The 27,049-nt window shown below is 42.9% G+C and overlaps 1 long non-coding RNA gene across 1 annotated transcript in view; it reads right to left on the bottom strand.

Moving 5' to 3' along the window:
* Window positions 1-542: 542 nt before the first annotated feature.
* Window positions 543-27,049, bottom strand: part of LOC119860655 — an 85,356-nt gene continuing 58,849 nt past the window's right edge. Inside the window, exon 4 of the long non-coding RNA XR_005294592.2 lies at window positions 543-5,116. This is a non-coding gene — a long non-coding RNA (uncharacterized LOC119860655). The remainder of the gene's footprint in view (window positions 5,117-27,049) is intronic.

Here is a 27,049-nt window from a genome sequence, read left to right as displayed (position 1 = left end):
TGGGGATTTCTTTGAAATGGGCCAGAAGTTCAAAAAGCACTCCTGCTCTGCTCACAACCCTGTCTTCTGGAAATATTTTATTATAATAAATAGATGAGTATTATAAAAAAGAGAAGTAGTTTATTATTTTGTATTACAATATATAGATGGAGTATTCAAGTCCAAATATCACTCTGTTTTGCAGATAGCTTGCTGTTGCCCCAAGCATGTTACTATGAAGGACCTCCCAAACTGTACCCTCATTGCATTAACAAATATTTCTGCAAGCCAATATTTTAGCATTGCCCCCCTCCCCCAAAACATTTATTTTAGTGGCATGAGCACTCCCAAAATCCTGTACCATTCACCATTACCTACTATAGGCTAAGGTACAACAACACTATTAAAGAAAAAAGAAAAGGAGTACTTGTGGCACCTTAGAGACTAACAAATTTATTAGAGCATAAGCTTTCGTGAGCTACAGCTCACTTCATCGGATGAAGTGAGCTGTAGCTCACGAAAGCTTATGCTCTAATAAATTTGTTAGTCTCTAAGGTGCCACAAGTACTCCTTTTCTTTTTGCGAATACAGACTAACACGGCTGCTACTCTGAAACTATTAAAGAAGAATCTCTCATAGAAGGAGACCCCATTCAAACTAATGCATTTGTGCTGAGTTCTATTTACAATGCAGATATCAAACTGATGTGTGGGGAGGAGGGGGATGTTTGGGGAGCCGCCAGGTGGAGTAGAAACATAATGAAACACAATATGAATACAGCCAGGGTCCTCTAAATCTCTTAAAATTGATTCTGGTCTGCTTTCAGCTATTCCATTCAGAACATATGTATCCTATTTGTGAAGGTCTGAAATGTGCCCTTCAAATACAAAGGTACTATTTATACACAGCCTCAGGATTGTATGAATTTCCAAATCTTATATAAGCCTCAAACACTTAATCCTTCAGTGGTCTCTCGCACCCTCCATATATGCATCTTCTGAATTTGAACCCTTATTTTTTGTCTTGAGCTGATACCTAAAGTCCTGCATATATCTAACCATCTCCAAGTTCAGATTGTGGCTTGTTGCAAAATGGCAACAAATACAACCAGCAAGTGCACCATCACAAGTACAAATGGCGGGACTGCTCTTGATTGAGCACCTCTCACAATCAGTTTTGCTTCCTAAAATAGGCACAATGTCTGTATTCAAGGAAAACAAATTACACATTGACCACTGAGCTGTAGAAAATTCACTGACCATTGAACACTATTTCAAACTCAATTCTAAAGGTCCTTTTTATGGTGAGGAATATGGGGTGGGGGAGTGTTAGCTGTTTATTACAGAAAACAAACAACTTCCAGAATGAAAGTAATTTTGCTTTAACACTGAAATTGGATAAAATGTTCTGCTTTGGGCCTATCTCCTCACAGTTTGGTGCCTCAGATAAAGTGTAACCCAGACCAGAACTGCTCCATGCCAGAATTCAAATCAATGAGGTTTTTCAAAACCAAATCCCAACCTCCTGCCCCTCTCTACTGGAAGGTTTTCTATAGTTCTCTTGCCTAGTCCTTTATAAAAGGAAAGATTTGGTTGTTTCTTAAACCTTTATCTTTTCCTTCTGCTGATTGCCCCACCTGAAATTGTACTCCTAGAGTGACATTACAATTGGTTGTTTCTTGGGGCAACAGATGAACTCTTAAGAAACAAAGATTCTATTTTTGATAGTCTGTAATACAATAAAATACTGACACTGCCTGGTGTCAAAGGACTATACCTTATAAATATCAGAAAGATACAAGTCTAAGAAAAATACACTTCCTTTTACTGACAAAAGTTTGAACTTTCTATCTTTATTCCAGAATAAGGAGTTTAGCTGTCTAGAGTAGCGCATGACAAATTGCTAAACACTTTCAAATAATCTACTTTAAAATGATCTAGCAAAATTAGTTCCAATCCGCCTTAGAATTGTTAGATATTCATCTGCAATGAAGTGCAGCCATCTTTTGAAGTCATAATGGCAAGAGTGAAGCCCAACAAGAAGCCTTTCAGCTGATGTACATTATCAAAATCAGATAATGCAGTTCAGCAATAGGGTGGCTTATATCGCAGTTCAGATACACTTATCTATATCTCAGCTCAAGCAAATTTCGAATATCTTGACTTAACCTTGAACCAGATGGCCTTCCAAAAAATATAAATATATATATTTATAATATACAATATATAAATATATATATTTATATATACACATACACACACACACACTCACTCACAGTACATGTTTACAATGTATTACAGCTATACTAGAGCATGACTTTTACAATTAAAGATTTAAAATTGCAACGGGGAGAGAAAGATTAGAAAGCATTGCATTTAATTGAACTTTTCAAGCTATTTTTCATCTGAGTCTTTAAGTAACTTTTTTAAACAGCACAAATAAAAACAAATAAATTGACTAGCTGGGTACTAGAGCAGAGCCAGGTATTTTCAAGAAATCCAGGTACAGAAGAATTTCAGTCATACTCTGAAAGTTATCACCTAAATAGCAAACTCCACCTCTTATCCAATTAAATGTCATGTTCCTTACTCCATTTGAATACACGCTCTGCAATGAAAATTAAAGGTAGCCAAAATAGATAGGCAGGTATGTTAATTATCCTTTCCAACCTGTGAATTGTTAGCATATAAGTCATCTCTTCTGATGTCAGATAGTAACAGAATACCAGTCCCCTCCATATTCCTTTCCCTCCTCTGTTATTTGGTCTCCAGTCTGCCTTTTAGTGTATTTACCCCCTCCAAGTCATGCCTTTATTACTCCTCCTCTCCTTTTCTATCTACCTTCATCTCCTAGAGTGTCTTTTTCTCATAGTTTTTTCTCACTTTGGCTTCTGCTCTTAACTCCCTTCTCTCTCTCTCTCTCAAGCTAGCACTGGCCTGAAAGGTCCTTCACTTGCCTGTTTTATTTGCCCCTCTTTCCCAACCTCTCTCCCCTCCAGGTCTGCTCTTTCCTCATCCCATTTCCCTTTCAGGGTCTCATTCTCTGCTTCTTCATTCTCAAGGCCACTTCTTTCTCCTCCCCTATCTGAATGAACACTGTTACACACTTACATATAAATGGACAACATTCATTATTTCAAAGTCACCCTGTATCCCCAAACTATGCCTCTTAGTTTATCTGAAGCTGCCGTAGCATTCTCTGTCAGCTGCAGAAACCAGAAGACCTTGCCACTGAATACGCAGCGCCCTGGCTATACATTACATTTTGGTCTCCATGATTATTCCCCTTGAGTTAGATTAGCAGGGTCAGTTAGGGAGAAAAGAGGAATCAATTGCCTCTATTTCTTTCCTCTGATGTTTATCTAAAGGAAACCTGCATTACCCTTGGACATCATAGGACATTGGTTGGTTCTCTTGGCAGAAAATTCACAAATTGCTGATCATCCCACTGCACGTCGCTCTGGATCACTCCATTATGAAGACAATAAAAAATGATGGTGTTATATATTCTGTAGCTATAGTTTTATGGTTGAACATGTTATGTTTGTCTCCCAGTTACATCAGTGGCTTTATGTTTAGTTCTGACAAACAGCAACACAATGCAGTTATAGCAAACTACCTAGTAATATTTCACATGCTACTTTTCTGATAGCAAAGACAGGCCAGCAGTGGCAGCACTAGTAGGTGATTTTCAAGACTGAGCATGCTAAATTCTGCTCCCATATAAACTGATGTAAATCCAGAGTTACTCCTCTGATTTTTTTTAATTTAAAATACTTGTAGCTCAGCTCAGCTGAATTCCAGATTTACACTTATTCCAGACTTACACTGATGTAACAGCAGAATTTAGTCTATTGTTAAGTGCATACACACACGTGTATGTACATGTGGTAGCTGAGGGTCCATAGGATGGAATGTGAACATCACAAAGTTGACACAGGGCAGCTTATATTGACCTAACTCTGTAAGCAACTACACTAAAATGTTGCTCCCCCCGATGCAACTGGCCCTCTACGCCAGCTTAATAACGTCACCTCTATGAGAGATGTAGCGCTTAGATCGACATTGTTAGGTCCACGCAGTGGCAGCACTGCTGCTGGCTTTCAGAAGCCATCCCATAATGCCTCGCACTGACAGTTAAATCAGTGCAAGCACTCCTGGTGAGGATGGGCACCTTTGACACAAAGAGCATAGCGCTGAACATGCAAAAGCAATTGAATTGCTGTGGTGGCTCTATGTCGACATAACTTAGGTTAAAATAATTTTGTAGGGTAGACATATCCTAAGTTATGTGGCATTATTTCAGCATCTACAGCATTTGGCTGAGTGATTGGGGCAGGTTTGTGAAGTGATGAGATGCACACAAATGAACATTTACTGACAAATGAACTATGTAGCATGCATTATGTCTATTCAAAGTACAGGCAGACCACGATTTCAGCTCCTGAGGCTCTTATGAGACTTACTCCAACCATCCTCAAGAATCTCATTGCAGCTCCTGCCTGATGTGAACTGCAGGCTGTAGCTGCAGGTCCTTTGTGCGAAAGAATATTCACACCGACTCAGTTCCTGCTGGCTGGGTTATTGCTACACCTGTGACTTGTTAAATTAGCCACAGCTGGACTAGCTGGGACCTATTGGCGTCCGGTTGTCAGGAAGCGACAGACAGATTCAGCTGGTGGGAAGTGATAACTGCTTATTTCTCAGTCAGGTCTTCATGAACTGAGAAACAAAACAACAAAAAAAGAGAAGAGGTAAACCCACTCTCTCTCTCTCTCTCTCTCCTTCCTCCTCCATCAGGCAACATTCTTTCCAGTTTTGGAAAAAGCTGGACGGACACTGCTTCACCCACTTCTCATTCTCAGCCAAATAGGCAGATTAAAAAAAAATAAAACAGGGCCTTTTCCTTTCTTCTTTGGGAATGGGCTGGAAAGAGAGCACGGCAGCCATTTAGAAAGGAAAGAAGAGGGTTAAATATTTTTTTCCATTCTTCATCTCTATCTTTTCTCCCACACATACGAAATTCTTTCCTCTTCAGAAAAGGAACCAGAAAAGTCACTGGGGAAAATCCAGGGGATCCCAGAGAAGGATAAGAGTGATGTTCCCATCCCCACCAGGGAGTTCTGTCATCAGGGTTCCTTAAAAACAAAAACAAAACAAAAAATAAAAACCACACCACTTGTAGATAGCAAGAAAACCTCATCTTCTAACCAATCATTCCTTGAGAGCTCTTCTAAATCAGAGCTCAGACAATGGGGGGGGGGGAGTGAATACAATATGTTCTTAATGCATTTGATTGGCGGAACAGTAGCCCGCCTTCCCTCCCTCCAACTTGGAATTGTTCCATCTGAGATTGAGTGCCTGCAGCTCTCTCTGAAATTTACAAGATTATTTGCACCAGTCTACTTGTGCTGCCATGCAGAAAATGTAACTTCAGGACCTGAACTGGGTCCTTCATCCCCAATCCAATAGCAAGTGGGAGTTGGAAGCTATGTGTAAGCAGGGTTGGAGCACACCACTGTCTAATAACGCCATGATTTCCAAACTTTTTTCCCCATTTTTCCTTTTATTTACAGTACAGATACAAGTCACCTTATGTTTCCAGTGAACAATAGTTATTCCCAGCAGAAAAACTGACATTTCTTTCAGGTTAAATCAGTGACTAAAGTGCTCTCCACTTCAAGCAAGCAAAAAAAACCAAAAACAAAAAACACAGCAAACAAACCAATCTGATCGGTTTTATTTTCATATGTAAATATCTGCCAACATTTATAAAGGGGAAGAGTTGAATAAAACTATCAGATTAGTGTTTAGCAAGCCAACATTTGTAATCAGCACTGTATCTATATTTACCAAAACCAGAAGAGGACAAAACCTGTTCACCTTTCTCATTCTCACAATCCTATTGATGTAAATAGAACTACTTGTATAAGTAAGGCGTGTTGGATTTGACCCAAGTTTTAGTTGCAACCCCCTGCACTACCAAGAAAGAAAAAGGAAAATGTGAAATAAATCTAAGGCTTTAGGATACAAAGACATGGTCACATTAAGCAGGGAATGCAGTGTGGCTAATTGGTTACTCCATAGTTCTAGCAAGTCTGTCATTAGCACTTTATTCCTATTTACATAGCATCAAATAGTAAAGATTTGAAGAAAAATAGAGACGTTTTTAAAGGAGAATCACAAATACTACATATTTATTTTGTGCACCTTTAAATGACTATTACTCAAACAGACCTGCTCATTTGGAAAGACTGACTGTATTCAAATCATTCTGCAATTGAATTCCAGCACAGATTTCATGGAAAGCTGGACTATCTATAAGTAACAGTTGCTCAGTAGAGAGTTAAAACACACACCACTGCCAATTAAATCTTTAGAAAATAATTTTTTAAATATCCTATCTCATTTTCAAGTTTTGGCAAGATGGAGGTTCTCCCTTTGGATAGAGCATCTTACGAAGCACTAAGTTTTAATACTTTATAAAATGGAATTCAGAGCCCTATGTTAACTAAGTGGAATGAAAAGTAAAAATAAGAAAGGGCAAAGGAAGGTTTAACACATGCAGAGATCACCAAAGATACTCCGGAGATTGCTAAGTCAGTTGGGAGTATTGTCTGTCCTACAGGGGAATGATATCCTTGTAACTGAGGCAGAATTTGATAATGCCAGCACGTCAATGCCATGCAGAGAGAAGATAAATATAGATTGAACGATTTCCTACTTAAACAAGGACCAACAAAGAGTTTACAATAAAACAATTTACACTCACTTTGGAATATGACACTAGCAATTTTTCTTGCATTGAAAACAAACCATTACTGATGTATGTTGTGAGCCAGCAGGAAATTTTCTAACAGACTGTTGCCACATCCATTCAGTAGGAGCAATTTCTGTCCAGACTTGCCTAGCAGCATATAATGTTTTGTATTAGCCCACTTTGCCATGACTCCTGCTCAAACCCTAGTAGAAAAAGTAGACTCAAGAAATCCCTCTGAAGCGAGATATGTCCTTAAGGGGGTGAAAGGTTGAGCTGTAAATGAATTAAGCAGAGTGGCAGTGTCTTACTTAGTGTATAGGAAAGATTTGTCAGGCAACATTTTCCCATGTAAAGGACTGAATCTCAGCTCACTTAAACTGGTGAAAACCCAGCAGTCAATTAAGTTAAACCCCTGAAAGACAAAAGTTGGGCCTCTAAATGGGTCCCATTGAATCTGAATATGTGCAACATCAAAAAAAACAAAACAAAACCAACCAACCAACCAAAAAAAACCTAAAAACCCACAGACAGCGGGTGGGAGGAAGTGATGTCAGCTATTCATTTATGGCATTCCAAGGTGGAAGGCCTCATACCTCCCTCATACAATTTTCATGCCAGTGTAACTCCACTGAATACCCATGTAAAACTGGTATAGGGCAGTGAAGAATCAGGACCCAGATGTTATGCTGCCCTACCAGTTTAGTTGCACTGCCATGCAAAGTGCAGGTGCAAGCATTCCCAGTCATGAAGGAGTACTCAGTAGGTGGAAGCCCTTCTAGAAACTGCCTAGTTGAATGACAGAGTTACAGGTGACCACAAACAGCCCTTCTAGAGAGGGAGAACAGATAGATACATACAACAATTACCCAAAGAAGAGTGAACATGAGGGAATCCTTGGCTCTCCAACACGTGCCCAGAATTCCCCCAGAGACAGGAAAGGATGAGAGCCCTACAGTGTGGTTCTTATTGACCAGGACATTGAAATTCCCACACAGCTCTTAGGGGGTAAAGTCAGAGCTTTCCTATTTACAAAAAGAAAAGGAGTACTGGTGGCACCTTAGAGACTAACAAATTTATTAGAGCATAAGCTTTCGTGAGCTACAGCTCACTTCATCGGATGCATTTGGTGGAAAAAACAGAGGAGAGATTTATATACACACACACAGAGAACATGAAACAATGGGTTTATCATACACACTGTAAGGAGAGTGATCACTTAAGATAAGCCATCACAACAGCAGGGGGGGGAAAGGAGGAAAACCTTTCATGGTGACAAGCAAGGTAGGCTAATTCCAGCAGTTAACAAGAATATCAGAGGAACAGTGGGGGGGGGTGGGGTGGGAGGGAGAAATACCATGGGGAAATAGTTTTACTTTGTGTAATGACTCATCCATTCCCAGTCTCTATTCAAGCCTAAGTTAATTGTATCCAGTTTGCAAATTAATTCCAATTCAGCAGTCTCTCCTTGGAGTCTGTTTTTGAAGCTTTTTTGTTGAAGGATAGCCACTCTTAGGTCTGTGATCGAGTGACCAGAGAGATTGAAGTGTTCTCCAACTGGTTTTTGAACGTTATAATTCTTGACGTCTGATATGTGTCCATTCATTCTTTTGCGTAGAGACTGTCCAGTTTGGCCAATGTACATGGCAGAGGGGCATTGCTGGCACATGATGGCATATATCACATTGGTAGATGCGCAGGTGAATAAGCCTCTGATAGTGTGGCTGATGTGATTAGGCTCTATGATGGTATCCCCTGAATAGATATGTGGACAGAGTTGGCAACGGGCTTTGTTGCAAGGATAGGTTCCTGGGTTAGTGGTTCTGTTGTGTGGTGTGTGGTTGCTGGTGAGTATTTGCTTCAGATTGGGGGGCTGTCTGTAAGCAAGGACTGGTCTGTCTCCCAAGATCTGAGAGAGCGATGGCTCGACCTTCAGGATAGGTTGTAGATCCTTGATGATGCGTTGGAGAGGTTTTAGTTGGGGGCTGAAGGTGATGGCTAGTGGCGTTCTGTTGTTTTCTTTGTTGGGCCTGTCCTATAGTAGGTGACTTCTGGGTACTCTTCTGGCTCTGTCAATCTGTTTCTTCACTTCAGCAGGTGGGTATTGTAGTTGTAGGAATGCATGATAGAGATCTTGTAGGTGTTTGTCTCTGTCTGAGGGGTTGGAGCAAATGCGGTTATATCGTAGCGCTTGGCTGTAGACAATGGATCGAGTGGTATGATCTGGATGAAAGCTAGAGGCATGTAGGTAGGAATAGCGGTCAGTAGGTTTCCGATATAGGGTGGTGTTTATGTGACCATCGCTTATTAGCACCGTAGTGTCCAGGAAGTGGATCTCTTGTGTGGACTGGTCCAGGCTGAGGTTGATGGTGGGATGGAAATTGTTGAAATCATGGTGGAATTCCTCAAGAGCTTCTTTTCCATGGGTCCAGATGATGAAGATGTCATCAATGTAGCGCAAGTAGAGTAGGGGCATTAGGGGACGAGAGCTGAGGAAGCGTTGTTCTAAGTCAGCCATAAAAATGTTGGCATACTGTGGGGCCATGCGGGTACCCATCGCAGTGCCGCTGATTTGAAGGTATACATTGTCACCAAATGTGAAATAGTTATGGGTCAGGACAAAGTCACAAAGTTCAGCCACCAGGTTAGCCGTGACAGTATCGGGGATACTGTTCCTGACGGCTCGTAGTCCATCTTTGTGTGGAACGTTGGTGTAGAGGGCTTCTACATCCATAGTGGCTAGGATGGTGTTTTTAGGAAGATCACCAATGGACTGTAGTTTCCTCAGGAAATCGGTGGTGTCTCGAAGATAGCTGGGAGTGCTGGTAACGAAGGGCCTGAGGAGGGAGTCTACATAGCCAGACAATCCTGCTGTCAGGGTGCCAATGCCTGAGATGATGGGGCGTCCAGGATTTCCAGGTTTATGGATCTTGGGTAGCAGATAGAATACCCCAGGTCGGGGCTCCAGGGGTGTGTCTGTGCGGATTTGTTCTTGTGCTTTTTCAGGGAGTTTCTTGAGCAAATGCTGTAGTTTCTTTTGGTAACTCTCAGTGGGATCAGAGGGTAATGGCTTGTAGAAAGTGGTGTTGGAGAGCTGCCTAGTAGCCTCTTGTTCATACTCCGACCTATTCATGATGACGACAGCACCTCCTTTGTCAGCCTTTTTGATTATGATGTCAGAGTTGTTTCTGAGGCTGTGGATGGCACTGTGTTCTGCATGGCTGAGGTTATGGGGTAAGCGATGCTGCTTTTCCACAATTTCAGCTCGTGCACGTCGGCGGAAGCAGTCTATGTAGAAATCCAGGCTGCTGTTTCGACCTTCAGGAGGAGTCCACCCAGAATCCTTCTTTTTGTAGTGTTGGCAGGAAGGTCTCTGTGGGTTAATATGTTGGTCAGAGGTGTGTTGGAAATATTCCTTGAGTCTGAGACGTCGAAAATAGGATTCTAGGTCACCACAGAACTGTATCATGTTCGTGGGGGTGGAGGGGCAAAAGGAGAGGCCCCGAGATAGGACAGATTCTTCTGCTGGGCTAAGAGTATAGTTGGATAGATTAACAATATTGCTGGGTGGGTTACGGGAACCATTGTTCTGGCCCCTTGTGGCATATAGTAGTTTAGATAGCTTAGTGTCCTTTTTCTTTTGTAGAGAAGCAAAGTGTGTTTTGTAAATGGCTTGTCTAGTTTTTGTAAAGTCCAGCCACGAGGAAGTGGCTCTATCATGCATTCCTACAACTACAATACCCACCTGCTGAAGTGAAGAAACAGATTGACAGAGCCAGAAGAGTACCCAGAAGTCACCTACTACAGGACAGGCCCAACAAAGAAAACAACAGAATGCCACTAGCCATCACCTTCAGCCCCCAACTAAAACCTCTCCAACGCATCATCAAGGATCTACAACCTATCCTGAAGGACGAGCCATCACTCTCACAGATCTTGGGAGACAGACCAGTCCTTGCTTACAGACAGCCCCCCAATCTGAAGCAAATACTCACCAGCAACCACACACCACACAACAGAACCACTAACCCAGGAACCTATCCTTGCAACAAAGCCCGTTGCCAACTCTGTCCACATATCTATTCAGGGGATACCATCATAGAGCCTAATCACATCAGCCACACTATCAGAGGCTCGTTCACCTGCGCATCTACCAATGTGATATATGCCATCATGTGCCAGCAATGCCCCTCTGCCATGTACATTGGCCAAACTGGACAGTCTCTACGCAAAAGAATGAATGGACACAAATCAGACGTCAAGAATTATAACATTCAAAAACCAGTTGGAGAACACTTCAATCTCTCTGGTCACTCGATCACAGACCTAAGAGTGGCTATACTTCAACAGAAAAGCTTCAAAAACAGACTCCAAGGAGAGACTGCTGAATTGGAATTAATTTGCAAACTGGGTACAATTAACTTAGGCTTGAATAGAGACTGGGAATGGATGAGTCATTACACAAAGTAAAACTATTTCCCCATGGTATTTCTCCCTCCCACCCCACCCCCCACTGTTCCTCTGATATTCTTGTTAACTGCTGGAATTAGCCTACCTTGCTTGTCACCATGAAAGGTTTTCCTCCTTTCCCCCCCCTGCTGCTGGTGATGGCTTATCTTAAGTGATCACTCTCCTTACAGTGTGTATGATAAACCCATTGTTTCATGTTCTCTGTGTGTGTGTTTATAAATCTCTCCTCTGTTTTTTCCACCAAATGCATCCGATGAAGTGAGGTGTAGCTCACGAAAGCTTATGCTCTAATAAATTTGTTAGTCTCTAAGGTGCCACCAGTACTCCTTTTCTTTTTGCGAATACAGACTAACACGGCTGCTACTCTGAAACCTTTCCTATTTGGTAAGTGTGCTGCCGCCTCTGGCTCCTACATTCCTCTAATCACATTCAGTAACATCTGCAGAACGTAAATGGAGATATCTGTACACTCTATGGTATGTACATGCTACTTTTATTCCTGAATCATGGGTTAGCATATAGCTGTAACTTTTGTAACTGTTGCTAGACCAGTTTTTAAACAACAATGTATGATTGCATCTCTTGTCTGTATGTCACACTTAACATTGTCAAATTTTTAAAAGATTGTTCTAAAATTGCACCTGCAATTTTATGAATTCAAATACAGGATTTTCACATGCAAACACTTGCAGATGAAATTTAGAAGACTTGAATCTTCTTTAAAATTGGGTCCTGGTTCTTTGAAAGCCAAGCAAAAGCTGCACTACTGAATATAATATGGGTATGGAATAAATAAATAAAATACAAAAGAAAAAAAGGTGCACCAGTGAGACAAGTTTCAGCTTGATGCACATCACTTAAGGAGCTTGCTGATGAACAGTTGTGGGGCTTTGTGGAAAAACGTAGTGAGCATTCTTGGTAACTAGCAATGGTCATAACAAAGGAACAAGACACTTGACATTTCCTGCATACAGTTAAAAGTTTTGATGCAGGATTCCATTGCTGTTCAATGGAAGGCACTCATCCCCATCAATGTGCATCACATGGTAACTCTCTCACTGTTGGTAGCTTTTCTTATACTTTCCAGAAGGTAAGGAAAAGACTAGTGGTAGTGAAAGATGCTTGACTTAGAGCCTTCCATTTCTCCATATAATAGGTACATCTTGTTGAGAAGCATTTTAAACTTTCCCATGCAACCAATGTGCCTCAGCTGTGACCTAAAAGGACTATGTACATGTATCAAGAGATGTAGGAGTTTCCATTTTCATTCAGTTGTTGGCCTTTCTGCTGGAACTGTCAGCAGTGACAGAACTTATTATTCAAATACTTCTCCAGTAGGGAATGGGCTGAGATCACCTGCTCATTTCACATTAGCCACTGAATAAACCACTGGAATGTAAAAAGAAAAGGAGTAGTTGTGGCACCTTAGAGACTAACAAATTTGAGCATCGGATGCATCCGATGAAGTGAGCTGTAGCTCAGGAAAGCTTATGCTCAAATAAATGTGTTAGTCTCTAAGGTGCCACAAGTACTCCTTTTCTTTTTGCAAATACAGACTAACACGGCTGCTACTCTGAAACCTGTCACTGGAATGTAATGATTTTCAATCTCTATTTCAATCTCTTTTTCCAGGTTATCTTCAAACTGTAAGGACTACAAAAGTATTCATTTTTAAATACTCAGACTCTGGAGCACAATATTTCAGCAAGGTGTGAATTCTATGGCAAGGTCCACAGATGTAGAATCACAAAATACACAGGACTGTGCTACCCCCACTGTGAAATTATTGGTGGTCTCAGTCCAGTTCCTAGTAGATGAATTCCCAAAATCATTATACAATCCCTAATCTGGCACTAATGGGCATGTTCATTGCCAGTCTCAGCAGAGACTTTAAGGAATGAGTAGATAGGGAGACAATATTACGTCTAGATGGATTAAGGCATTGCAGCTCGGGCACGGTTGAGACACCTGTACTGCTCCTACTTATACGGGACCTGTTCTGTGGTTAGACAACTTCATATTCTAGGATCTGAAGTTCAGCAGCTTTCACATCTTTAGCCCACCAGAATATTTGTACTATAATGGAAGCAAGACTTCAGTTCACCATGATTCCACAGCCCACAGGGGATACCAGTTGGTGGCTCCTCCAGAGGGTTGTGAGGAAGTGGCTCAGTTCACCAATTCCCTTAACACTTGCCATTTCTGTGGTGAGTGGCAGAGACTAGCACATGCCTATTTTCAGTGTGCCAGGCCACACTCCCCTTTTCAACGCTTCTAGAACCTTTTGCTGAGGTACTAGCTGCACCTTTTCTCTGGACTTTATTTTTAACCAGTCTCTCTCATCACCTTCTCTTGCCATTGGCCAGAATGGCCATCCAACAGTCCTGGAGAAGGAATCAGGATAGAGGGGCTCTCTGGGGCTGCATTCTAGCCCTGATACATTCAGCATCTGGCTAGAGTTTCACTGAGCTGTATCCCCCGACTCCCTTGGTACTTCTCAGAACAGTGGTCATTGTCCAGAGTTCTCAGCATAGTATCCCCCTATGGCATTTTTTGGTTCTATGACCTATGACCCCATTCATGCCCCTGTTTTATTTGTCCCATGTATTTAGTTGGCCTCTGAGACTTTGTGTCCCTTCTTCTCTTTTCTCATTCCTGGGGTAGTCTTCTTTAGAGGCTCCTCCCTGATCCCAGAGGTCAAATACAGACTTTCACTTTCACAGACTCTCAGTTCACTTTACAGAAGTTGTGTGTGTGATTGTGTTGAAGTTTACACTGCACAAAGTTGATCTTTCTCTTACTAAATATTCCAATTTAAAAGGAGAGAGAGAACGCAATAGTTTGTTATTCCGAGGCAAAATATAAGGCAAGAAAGTGCTGGTACCTCTTTTGTAATGGCAACAAGCTGTCCTAGTTCATCACTGGAGATCATTTTGGTAATGACAGAGGAACCAATAGGACCCCCACCCCCACATTTTATTTTTTGATTAACTTATCTCAGCCATAGCTGGGGCGGGGGGGGGGGGGGGGAGGGTGGAGAACCTACCACAATAACAAGGCTAGGTTCTGTAATTAGATCAGATTGCCCAGGGGGGAGAATGAATAATAATAAAAAAAAAGCTAGCAAGATTGAAATACTCTGGTTCAGCTGCTAGGTGAATCATTTGCACGCAAAAGTAAATGGACATTTCTACATAAATTTTTTTGAATTTGTTTTTTTAAAATGTCGACACTTTCCTTCAATCACTAGCTATTACATAGGGGTGAAAGGCTCATTAAACATCATTCACAGCTTTACAAAAATATAAAATTTTATTCAGAGAGATACAGACATACGCTGAGGAAAGCAGCACAGATCACTAAGCTAAGAAAAAGAGGCTTAAATCAAGCCATATCGAGATGCAGTAAAAACACAACTGAGGACAGATTGTACTTGGCCTTCACAAGGGTAGAGAAGCGGGCAGGGGCTGCATTCAAAAAAGCTATCTCCCCTTACACCCTGTGCGCACAGCCAGGCACAGTTGGAGTCCTTATGCTCTTCTGAGCACAGGGAATGCTCCCTGCCACCAACCCACAGATACTGGCCACTTCTAAAGGGCAAGAACAAAATGGGGCTATAGCCCTACTCTTCCATTTACACCAGCCAGTATGAATGGCCACCAGGGAAGGACATGTTGCACCTCCAATTGGGGATACCAGGGACACACTCCCCTTCAGACTGGGAGCTCTAGGAGTCATTGTGAGGCACAGTTCTGCGTTATAACTCTCAACTCTCCCCCATGATGGTGTGTGGAACATGGAGATGAAGATGCAGCTCCTTAGTAGCACAATCTGACCCACAATATTAAAAGTAACATTCTACAGACAAGGGCAACACTGTCTTGGGCATTTAACTGGAACCCTGCCAACCATAAATTACTGCCCCAACTCATAAGCTATTTTTACAATAAAAGTCTGAATATTAAATGTCAAAACATTTCTCCAAACACTTCAACATCCATTGCCACTACACTCACACCCTCTTTAATACCAAAAGGAAGAGAGATTTGAACAACATGTAGAAAGGTTCCAACTCTCTAATAGTCCTTCAAAATTACTTGTGGTAAAGTGTTACATTCAAAGACACCAAAGGCCAGGGGCCTGACTCTCACTTACACTAACAGCTACACTACACTACAAAGTAAAGTCAATATAAGTGGCCTTGCATCGACCTAGTTGTGTACATGTCTACACTTAAATTTGTCTCCCACTGATGTAAATGCCTCATTATAGTGATGTAGTAACACCACTTCGACCATGGCTCAATGCAGCTTGGGGATGTCTTAACTCGTTGATACTACATGAGTTTAGACATGATGTTACTTATGTCAAGCCTAACAATTCTCCAACAGCTGTCCCACAATGCCCAACACGGATCGTTCTAGTCACAATTGTGATCTCCACTGCCCAGGAGTCATGAAGACTGAAAGGTTCCCCTCCCCTTTAAAGTCTCGCAAATTTTTGAAATGCCTTTTCCCAATTGTCCAGCCTGACGAGTACACCTAGCAGCTCTCCATTGTTATGTGCGCAATTATCCAGCTGACCATGCCTGCTACAGGCTCCTGACACACTCCAAGTTAGATTAGACAGGAGATATTGACTCCTCTGGGTGTCTGGTTTGTGAGTCTTTCCCAGATGCTCAGGGTTTAGCTGATTGCCATATTTGGAGTTGGAAAGAAATTTTCCTCCAGTGCAGATTGGCAGAGACCCTGGGTGGGTTTTGCCTTCCTCTGCAGCATGGGGCACGGAACCCTCACTTTCTGGAGGATTCTCTGGACCTTGAAGTCTTTAAACCACAATTTGAGGACTTCAATAGCTCAGACATAAGTTAGGGGTTTGTTACAGGAGTGGGTGGGTGAGATTCTGTGGCCTGCGTTGTGCAGGAGGTCAGACTAGATGATCATAATGGTCCCTTCTGACCTTAAAATCTATGATTCTATATGGGGAGAAGAGGCTATGCATGCACAGCTATGCACAGCTGTAGAAACATGGACATCTTCAAGCAGGTAGCAGAGGATGCAGGAGAAGGGCTACTATAGGGACCAGCAAAAATGCCATGTGAAAGCAAAGGAGCTGCATCAAGCATATCAGAATGCCAGAGAGCCCAACAGACCTGCCTCTGTTACAACGAGCTGCATGCCCCCACTACCACCTTGAAGACCATCATGGACACCTCTGAGGAGCCCAAGTCCCAGGGCCCTGGAGTGAACAGCACGGATGAGGAGGATGGGGGACATGCAACTGGGGAGGGAGTAGGTCCAGCTATTGTCTGAGCTAGAACTTGTTAGGAGACTCCACCACCAGTCAGTCAGTCCCAGCAGTTGAGCAAGGGCAAGCCCAATGCAGGGGAAGTATCCTCAGGTAAAGGTGGAAATTTATTTCCCATTATAGTAATGGTGTCCTCAACTTAACAGAACACAGCTATCAACTTTTCATTAATTTACTCATACCAGAAGAAGTAGTGGTACAACAAAGAGAGGTAGTAGCATTATCAGCTTTTCATTCCTCTCTGGGGTTAGGCAAGGGGGGCCATGTGGAGCTGTTTGTTTATGTACACAGGAATGTCCATTGAATCCTCCTGAGGAATCTTGATTAAGCTTTCATAGAAGTACTCTGCAATCTTCTCCCAAAGGTTTCAAGAGATGGCAGTCTTATCTCTTCCTCTAGGGTAGGACATTTATCGCACCACTCTGCAGTAACTTCAGCAAACACCATTGCAGCACGCAGGCTAGCAGCATACAGGCCCAGGAGGTTTTGGAATGCCAGCAGCAGCTGTGCTCTCTGTGTTTTTGTTAGCCTCAGGAGTTAAATATCAGCTAAAATGACCACTGCCTGTGGAAAATGGTGCCAATATTCAGTGCCATCATAGTTTCAGATAACAGAGCAATTCCCTCCTCATTTCCCTCACCTCTGGCTGGTGCTGCGAGTGGTGTCATGCACAAGCACTCCAAAGTGGAAGTGTCAATAAGCAAGTCTTGTTTAAAAACTTTGGGGAGCAACGGAAGGGAGCTCTGAATCTGAACTTTCACTTTCCATTGTGACTATATGGGCAATGTTTATGTGTGTGTGTTAGCAGCAACTGCTGCCATTGTGGCCTTGAAGTGTTCCCCCTTCACACCCATGGAATGTCTGATCCACATAAAGAGGAGAAAGTGGAGCAGTTGGGCTGATGTGTTCAGTGAGATCCTGCAAGCCAGTGCAGCATCAGACAGCAAGAGAAGGGCCTCCAGGGTGACCATTACAGACAATCTGGAGAAAGGTCCAGGAGTTCCAGCAGGAAGAAGAGAGGGAGATGCACCAAGACATAATGCAGGTTCTCCAGCAGCAAACCCAGATGCTGTAGACTCTTGTGGACCTACAGGTTTAAACAATTACAGGCTCACCTCCCTTTGCAGTCCATGGCGAACTCCATTAAAGCAGCTCCCTACACCCCACCCCCGCATTCCAAGTGGCATCAGGGCCCACATCTCTACCGTTTCACCCAAGGGACAATAAGGACAACCACAGCTTCACATATAGCAACCATGGCTTTCACTGCTTAGTATATGGGTAGGTAAAACAGACACGAATGTTCGTTCCCTTGTTAAGGTCTGTTTCATTAATATATTATGTTTTTAAATGTACTTTCTTTCAAACAGAACAAATTTTTCTTTGCATTAGTTTTGTTTCTGAATAAAATTCTGTTTTCTTTTAAAAAAAAAATCTTTATTAGTTCACAGCATATGCTGTAGAGTGCCTAGAAGTTCTGAAAGCACCCAATGTAGGGACAACTCATAGGACCAGTGACAAACAGTATAATAGTCAAATGTACAGCAAGCACCACAAAATTAATAGGTGCATTGACGGAGTTCCATTGATAGATGTACACCAAGCACCACACAGTTCCTAGGAGGCACCAAATCAGCAGGGCCAGATAAAGCACAGTTTGCCACAATGCTTTGTTGTGGCACCCTGTTAAAGTGCTTTTTCTAAGCCTCCCTGAGCTGTATAGCTCCACGCTGAGCTCTTCTAATGGCCCTTGTGTCTGGCTGTTCGAACTCAGCCGTCAGCTACTCCACCTCTGCCCTCCACCCCTATGGAACCTTTCCTCCCTTTGCTTCATAGATATTATGCAAGACGCAGCAAGCAGCTATAACCATTGGGATTTTTTTCCAATGAGATCTAATCTTGTGAGTAAACAATGCCAGTGTCCCTTCAATCTACCAAAAGCACATTCAACCATCATTCTGTGTCTGTGTATGGGGCCAAGGGAGCAAGGGGTAGGCTGGAGTACCACCACTGGTGATTCTGAAATGCCAATAGTGATCTGCCAGTCGAGAAAAAGTCTCTTCTTGTAGCTTTCTGAAGAGTCCTGTGTTCTTAGATGTGAGCATCATGCACCTTCCCTAACCAGTTAGCACTGATGTCAGTGAATCATGCCCAGTGATCCACCAACACTTGCATAACCATAGAAAAGTAGTGCTTTCAGTTGATGTACTCTGTGGCAAGGCGGGATGGTGCCAAAATAAGGATACAATTGCCCTTTATTGCTCCACTGCTGTTCAGGAACCCCTCTGCTGCAGATCCATTCACCAGGTCTTGCTCATTGCCAAGACTCTCAGTACTGTGTAGCAGAACACAATTAATGCCCCTGCAATGCATGACAATGGGCCCCACAGCGGATTTTCCAACTACAAAATGACTTCCCACTGCCCAGTAGCAATCCAGCTTTGGGAGTTTCTACAGTGCGATCACCACTTACTTCTCCACTGTCAGTGCAGCTCTCATTTTAGTGTCCCTGCATGATTGGCTGCAGCGAGCTTGAAACAGATCCAGGAGCATGGCTTGGCACAACCAAAAGTTCTGTGGCCCAAGCCTGCATTACAATGCAATCGCACCAGCCTATGTTCATTTCTTGGGCCCAGAAGGAGTGCTCTCCCATTTGCAGCTGCTACATGAATGCCAAAAACCTTGAATTGGTTCTTGCTATGTCCCACCGCAATCGTCCTCCAATAAATTGTCAAGTTCCATGCTGGTTTGGTTGTTCTTACAGCTCTGCAAATATGGGAGGATCATGTACCCTGTGATTGCAGCGCTTATGACAATAGTGCAGAGCTGTGCAGGTTCCCTGCTTCTGTCAGAGATGGCAGACAGTAATGAGGGCCACGTGGGCTCATGGATTTTTTTTTTTTTTTATAAAAAGCTGTGAATATTATGGGATACTGTAGGATGGTGGGGAGGTTCTCCACCACCCTGGAGAGGGAAGAGCCCCTCTGGACACCAGAGTGGTTGGGGCCAGAGAGCTCTGAGTCCACCTCCCAGAGGGTCAGGCGCTGTATAGGAAGTAGAAAAGGAGGGGGCCAGAGCTCACTTGGGGAGCAGCTACCGGAGAGGCCAGGTGCCTCCAGCCTAGCTCCCGGTTGGGAGACCCCAGAGACCTACAGCAGACTCGAGGACTGGCCTGACCTGCTGATGCCAACCAGAGCCCAGAACAGCTGCCCAGCCTGCCCCTCGCCAGTTACCCTGAGGCGCCCATGGTGCTTGACCACCCGGAGGACACCGTCCGGACCTAGGTACCTCTAGAGGGGGAGTTAGGAAGTGGCCTGGGGGTAGCACTGCCAGAGCCCATGTCTGTGTGCTGCAGCCAGGATCCCCACTGATATAGCAGCGGGTCTTCTGCTGCTGCTAGGGCCCTGGGCGGGGATGCAGTGGAGTGGGTGGGCCTGTGTCCCCCTCTGCCACCCAACTTGTGGGTGGTAGTCTCCCCCTCTCCCAGGCCCCTCTCAGCCAAGAGCCTGGGCTAGTTGTTTACCTGCCTTTGCTCAGCCCTGCCTGAGCCATTGACTCTGCTCCACTGCCCTGACCCAGGGCCTGGGCCTGCTAATTATAAAACTGCTGCTCAGCTCCTGCCTGAGGACCTGAGCCCTGGACTCACTATTGCCAGCCGACCAGGGGCTGGGCAAGAATAACTGTCTGTGTTTTCCTCTATTGCTACTGCGGCAAGAGACTCCCGCGGCTGGGCTAATTCCCCATCAGCAACTGGAAGAAAGTAATGAGGCGGCATGGTTCCCCCCTGCCATCCCAGAGAGGGGCGAGCCCCAGCCAAACCCTTCTACGGATATTTTATATATGATATTATGGGATGGAGACAGTTACCTGCTGGGAAGATGACCCCTTGCTCCCAGTCACCCCTGTGTGACTTGTTTCTGCTCCACCACCATGCATTGTGAAAAATTCCCAAAAGACAAGGTGCTGGATGGTGGTGGGTTGCACACTGGATAGATACCCATGGTGCACTGCACTGTGCATCGTCACAAGCACTCCTGGTGAGTGCAGGCAGTACCAATATAAGGAACCAAGTATGCACATGCAGTATACTAACCATGGCGGCTTTATGCTGAAGTAACATGCGCCGACCAAAGCTTGTAATGCCGACATGGCCTGAGGCTGATTTGAACTGCATGGGCAGTGTGAAAGGACCTAAAAGTGGGCATAAAGCTCCTTTACACTTCCAGAGCCGTGTCAAGCAGCCTTCAGCTCCAAAACTACACGTCTCTATGACTTGTACTTAGCAGGCAGTAATAGTAGGTGCTTTATCCTTTCTGCAGGCCAGTCACTAGAGAGCAGCATCTTACCCCTATTCATAGTTGGTACATTACAACGTGCCACTTCTTTGGTGAGCTTATAGGACAGGATATTCCAACATGACATCTCAAACAGCCTTACTACATGTACAGTCAGTGCACCGAGGTACAAACCTGAATCAGTGGTCCTAACAAAATGTTGTATGCAGCTGCTGAATGGTCTGTTCCCTGCCAAGTGGTGCTACACTGCTATCCAGGCACATGTCTATTTGGGCCAATACACCAGCTAATATATGCTCAGTATCATCATTCAGACCACAGTGAACACTGATGTCAATTGCTCTCTGGGAACAAATAAGAAATGGTGAAATTCATCTATGGATGGCTCAGGGACAGAAGGAGGCTGCTTGAGCCCTACAGCCTGGAGCTGATGGGGCCTGATCAGATCTGGAGCTGGTTAAGGCAGGCCCCTGGGGTCTGTTCTAACTTGTACCTGGCTGGTCAAGGTCCAGAGGAGCCTTGACCTATCCAGGAAATAGCTGGGACCTAGGTGCATCTGCTCCCACTTGTCCCCAACAAGGCAAGTTGCAGTGCTTAATATGTGCCAAGGTTGAGTCACAGCATCTCTAGACTTGGCAGTTCCTAGCCCCAGCACCTCTGGGTTTGCTGCATCAGTTATGAACATTAAAAAAAAAAAAAAGTTTACTTGAGCTCCAGCACCTCTTCCAAATTCAGCACTGGCTAGTTGCCAATGGCAACTATGTGTGCATCTGATTCTGAAGGCTGTTGGAAGGAGACAGCAGGTGGGGGGTGGGGGGAAGCCAACAGTCAATCAACAAGGTCTTTTCCTGAAAGCATAATCAAATCAAAATAAGGCCTCCCCTCAAACTCTGTAAAATGGGAATAACTCCCCCGTTAGAATTTCAGTCCTGTCCTACTGAATGTGTCCCCTCTCCTGGGTGTGTAGCCTTGTCTTCCCAAAGGCAACTTTGCCCTTGGTCTTTCCAGCAGCCATTCTAGTACCCCTTTCCCTGAGCACATGCACATGACCACAAAAACAAGAATTAAGGGTCTAGACCAAAGGGCATTGCATTCAGTTATCTATCAGAGTCTTTCTACTGTGTCAATGGCTAGAAATGTTTGTATCAGAGTTCCTCAGCTGCAACTTGAATTTAGATTAAATGCAAGAGTATGACCTACTGAACCCCAACCCACACCCAAAAATATCCTTATTCCAAAGCACATATGTCTGAGATTTAATTCCCTCAATCCCCTTAATGTTGTCAAAGACAATTCAAGCTTCATGGCAGATATTATGCAGTGTGCAATATCTACAGCTGTTATTTGACTTTATTTTGTGTCATATGTTAACTAAAACAAGGCTAGAACACCGTTTATGTGATAGGCCCTGATCTAGTTTTCATTTAGCTTCTGAATATTAAGGGAAATCCAAAGCTCAGCAGTAAACATTATGACAGTTAAACATAAATACATTTTAAATGGTAAGATGACCTATATAAATGGTCTTCTAAACCTCAGTAGAAGCTATCAGTAGTTCAATATAAACATATTTAGCAGAAGCCTGTCATCTTCCTATATATTTATTCATTCAACACTTAGTTTTACTATTCATTGGAGCAGACTACAGAAGCCTTCTTCTGAGTTATTAAAAAAAACTGATGAAATAATACATGCAGGTACAAGAGCTGACATTATAAACAGGGTCAATGTTAGGACAAACTGGCCAAAAGGAGCAGTTTTGGTATCATTTTAATAAGTCTTTGGGTACATGAAAAGTCATAGAGCTTCATACAAAATGAAATATTCCTTTCTTTCAGCTTGTCTCTTTTCCAACTAATCTTCCAACTCTTTATTAAACATTATCTTTACCATCTGCTCTGGGTGAATGTTCAACACCTTGCAGAAGAACAACTCTAGGCTGATAGGATTTTATCGGCAACATGATGTGAGTTTTATGAACATATTTAGGATTATATCAAGGACAAAGAGGATGAATAACCCATTAACTACAATAAGCAAGTACACACCAGTGTAACTAGAACATGTTTGATTTCAACAGCAAAAGCTGAATTAGGGATGTATGTACCCACAACCCCACCATGCTAGGGTAGCAATTTCATATACACATGCTCCACAGAACAGTACTTCTGGAAATTAAATTTCAGTCTCAATGCATCAGCCTTTCTAGTGATGAAATGTCATTCCCACATCTGCTACATCCATAGAAGTGGCCCTTTTGAATATGACAACTGGTTCAACACAATACTTGTAGCAAAATATTTATCCTGACTACAGTTAGTGGGTCTATGGACTCCCTACATCCACACCTTGATAAGAGAATGACATCTTCCAAGCCCCCACCCTCATGGCGGTAAACGTCACTGAAGTCGAATCTGTGTATTTTCAAGACATCTCAGTCATACTGTAACAAAACTTGCATTTAAAAATAATCATTCCAGTAATTATGGAAGGTTAGTCAAATGTTACTATCATTTAAAGACAGTTATTACTTCTAGTCTTGGATAACCACAAAGATTACTATTAATCATAATATTTAATGTAATGTGTATCAGCCTACCAGGACCTCATTTGCCACAAAATACATAATTGTAAGAGTCTGGTTTCGTGCTTACCACAACAACAATTTTATGTAGTTACCCATCTTTCATGTCTATGGGTCTGTTGTGATAATTTTGTCTTCCTTTGGTTGACCTTTCAGACCAATGTACTTCCCTCTCTATTATAAAGCTTTATGATCCCATAATGAACAACAATTATGATGGGATCTGATCACAGTGCATATATTAACATCAGAAAATATCTGGCCAATATGTCTTTTCTGATCTCATTGCTGAAGGCCGTCAGCAGATATCCTTGGAGCTTGCTCCGCAAGGTAATTAAAGATTAGTTTCCTTCCCTTCTTTTAAAAGTAATTTTAAACTTTATTTTCCAGTAAATATCATCATCACAAATAGAAGTAAATATACTTTACTGTCACATGGTGTATTATATATTCATATATAATGATTCGATCTTCCACTGGTTTAAATCAGAATAGCTCCACTGAAACCAATAGAGGTATGACAATTTATACCAGCAAAGGATCTGGCCCATATATTACTGGAGTTCGGACAAAGTATATATAGTCCTTGATGTGGACATGGAAACAGTGAGCAAAGTATGATTAAATTTGAATGCTGCAACTATATTTAAAACCATTACCCAGCTGGCATAAAGTCCCCAAACTCTTCAGCAAGGTTATTCCAATGTAAACCTCAACTGGCATCAATAGCCCTGGGAACAACAAACCAGAGAGAGTGAGTGAAGGCTGTGCCCCTTCTATACCCTCAGACCTGCTTAGGAAGCTAGTCTGCAAACCAGAGTCCCAACCTGCTTCCCTCCTCCACATGGGAGGCAAGGGATGAGATGAGGGGAGCCACATGCTGTGCATGGAGGCATAACCCTCACCATGAATTACTGTGCCAAAGACCAATGTCCAAACAGCCCACTGGCTTACAGGGACCTCTGATCAGATGCTTTCTAACTCACTAAGCATTTTAGAACCTGACAAAGTTGTGACAGTTGTACCTCCCCAAAACCAGACTGAGGATTTCAGATAGGAGGAAAACCCACACAGCTGTCCCAATTTTACCATGAGGAAAAAAAAATCCCTTCCAGGTCCCAAAACTGGTGATCAGCCTACCCCGCAGCAATGCGGGAGACCCCATCTACTAGCTTAAGAGTGGGGTTGAAAGAGGAAGCCAAAAATGGCTTCTCACATAGGCAGCCAACAGTAACCATTTCCCTTCCCCTCCATCTCCTCCAGGAAAGATCCAATCACCCAGTACCCAGTGGTAGCACTGGTGGATAGGACAGGATCCAGAGCCAGGAAACAGCATTGGATATCCTACTCCTACTCCCCATACCCTCAAAACAAAACAAAAAAAAAGGGGGAAGAAATGGAGGAGGAGGAGGAAAGAAAAACCTCACACCAACCTCCCTTTGAAAGCAAGTGAGTGGGGTGGGATTCGGGAAGCAGAGAAGCACATGGAACAACCTTGCTGCTCCTGGCGAATATCTTTCCCCTACCCCCAGGCTGTCTCTGCTGCTCCCAGCCTAAATTAAAGCTACATTCCAGCTAGCAAGGTGAGCATTTTGATCAAATGTTGATTTGCCTAATTTTGTGAACACCCAGATGTCAGACAGATTCAGAAATGCAAGTTAAGCATGAAATATTTTTTTGATTGTTTTCTGATGCATTACCATCTGCACTGGGGACAAACATACTGTGATGCAATACTATACATCATCTTCAAAATGCAACAAAGTTCTGCTTAAGTCTGAGCAACAGTCAGTGTTTAAATCTCAGCAATATTCAACATTAGAAATTCTGAAGTAAATAAATTGCAATTTAAGATGTAGAGACAGACTTCCATTTGTGAGCGTCCAAATCCAGAAAATAGCCAAGGACATTTGTCCAGTGAAGAGGTAATTTTAAACTAAAGTTTTGGTGGGGTTTTTTCCACCAAACACATCCGATGAAGTGAGCTGTAGCTCACGAAAGCTTATGCTCTAATAAATTTGTTAGTCTCTAAGGTGCCACAAGTACTCCTTTTCTTTTTAAACTAAAGGAAACCACCCTGGATTTAGTCTGCAGATTTAAATAGGAGGTATTTCTACCCATGAGGGTACAGAAGCATGTGTTCCAGATACCCATGGAACTTTGGAAATCTACCAGAATCAAGATCATATCTCTCTGCTTTGCCTCATCTGCGCCCATGCATTCTGAAGAGTGATGCGCCGATGGGCTCCTCTGGTGGCCACCGCCCCTCAAAGCCCACTTGGCAAATACTCTCAACATTTTCTGCTAATCTTTCCATTAACCTCTCCTTACATTCAGGAGTTTGTCTTTAGTGATGAAATTCCCTGTGGGCTGAAACTTGGCAATCAGTCTCAAGCAGAATGATTTTTTAAACCAAATATTACATATGTATACATAATTGGTTTAGCTGTTTTTAAATTATAAGACCAGGGACGTGGAAAACAAATTTCTGAAATGAGGAACTAGAAAGTATAAGGGTGAGGAAGCAAAGGACAGTCATGGAAGGCGTCCAGGAAAAAAAGATTTTATATATACCATAACTGATAACATCAGCCATACACAAAATGGATTTGGTTTGGGTAACCAGCTTTCATCCAGATTATTTGGACAATCAACATCTGTCTTAAGTAAAGTTCACTATGTGTTCATCTGTAGTAGTGTCACATGAAGGATTAGCCTGATCTGACATTTTAACGAGCGTATGGATAGGGGTGGGGGAGGGGAGGAAGGGAAATGAAGTACAACTGTTACAGCTGAAAAATTCAGATGGAACAACAGCCTCATTTGCTGTTTCTGACAGGGTGCTGATCTGCAAAAAACTTTCAAATGAATGATTATCTTCGTCTGACCTTACACAACCATCTACAAAAACATCACATTGAAGATTAGCTTCATCTGTTTTTTCGTTTGATTTTGTTTTAAAAAGAGTGGACACATTGGGAAAAAACATGAAATTAAGTACAATTATTTGACCTTTTTATACATAACTAGACCATCAAATGAAAACAAAGGCTAGTTCTCCATGTGCAATTATGACAGATTGCTATGACCATAAAAACATTAAAGGAAGGCTTATCCTAATCCTGTAAGTGCTAAAACTGCCTCCTGAGGGATGCTGAGTACTTTCTACCCCTACTGAGGATGGGCTGGAAGTGCATCATGAGGAAGTAATGTGAATAAAGTTTTTGATCCCTGCCATCTGGTGGGACTAATGTAATAGGTCTCTGGTCCAGGAGGTCCTGAATTTTAGAGTGCAGGGCATGGAACTTTGAAGACTCCTGGGAGAACAGGCCAGGAGGAGATACGCTCCCAAACCATATGCTGGGAGAAATTGCAAAATAAACCTTTCAGGCAACTTTATTACCCTGGTGTCCTGAAATGAGATGACCAAAACCCACTGAGTCTGAGCCAGTTTGATCTGTATAAAACAGTTTCACTAGGAAGGGGGCTTCCAGGTCAGATAAGTCACTTCCAGATCAGCTCCAGAAGTGAGGGGCTCATTTTTGAAAAAAAAAAAAAAAAAAGCGCACAAGAGCCAAAGCCTAAAGAGAAACTGTACGGCTTTCTCAGAGACCTGCTCTAAATGGAAGAAAGGATAATGGTCTGGAGCATTAGGGGA

The sequence above is a fragment of the Dermochelys coriacea genome, chromosome 8 (genome assembly GCF_009764565.3).
Source record: "Dermochelys coriacea isolate rDerCor1 chromosome 8, rDerCor1.pri.v4, whole genome shotgun sequence".
Lineage (NCBI taxonomy): Eukaryota > Metazoa > Chordata > Testudines > Dermochelyidae > Dermochelys > Dermochelys coriacea.
Note: the sequence above shows the minus strand (reverse complement) of the source record. Positions and strands in the feature narration are given on the sequence as shown.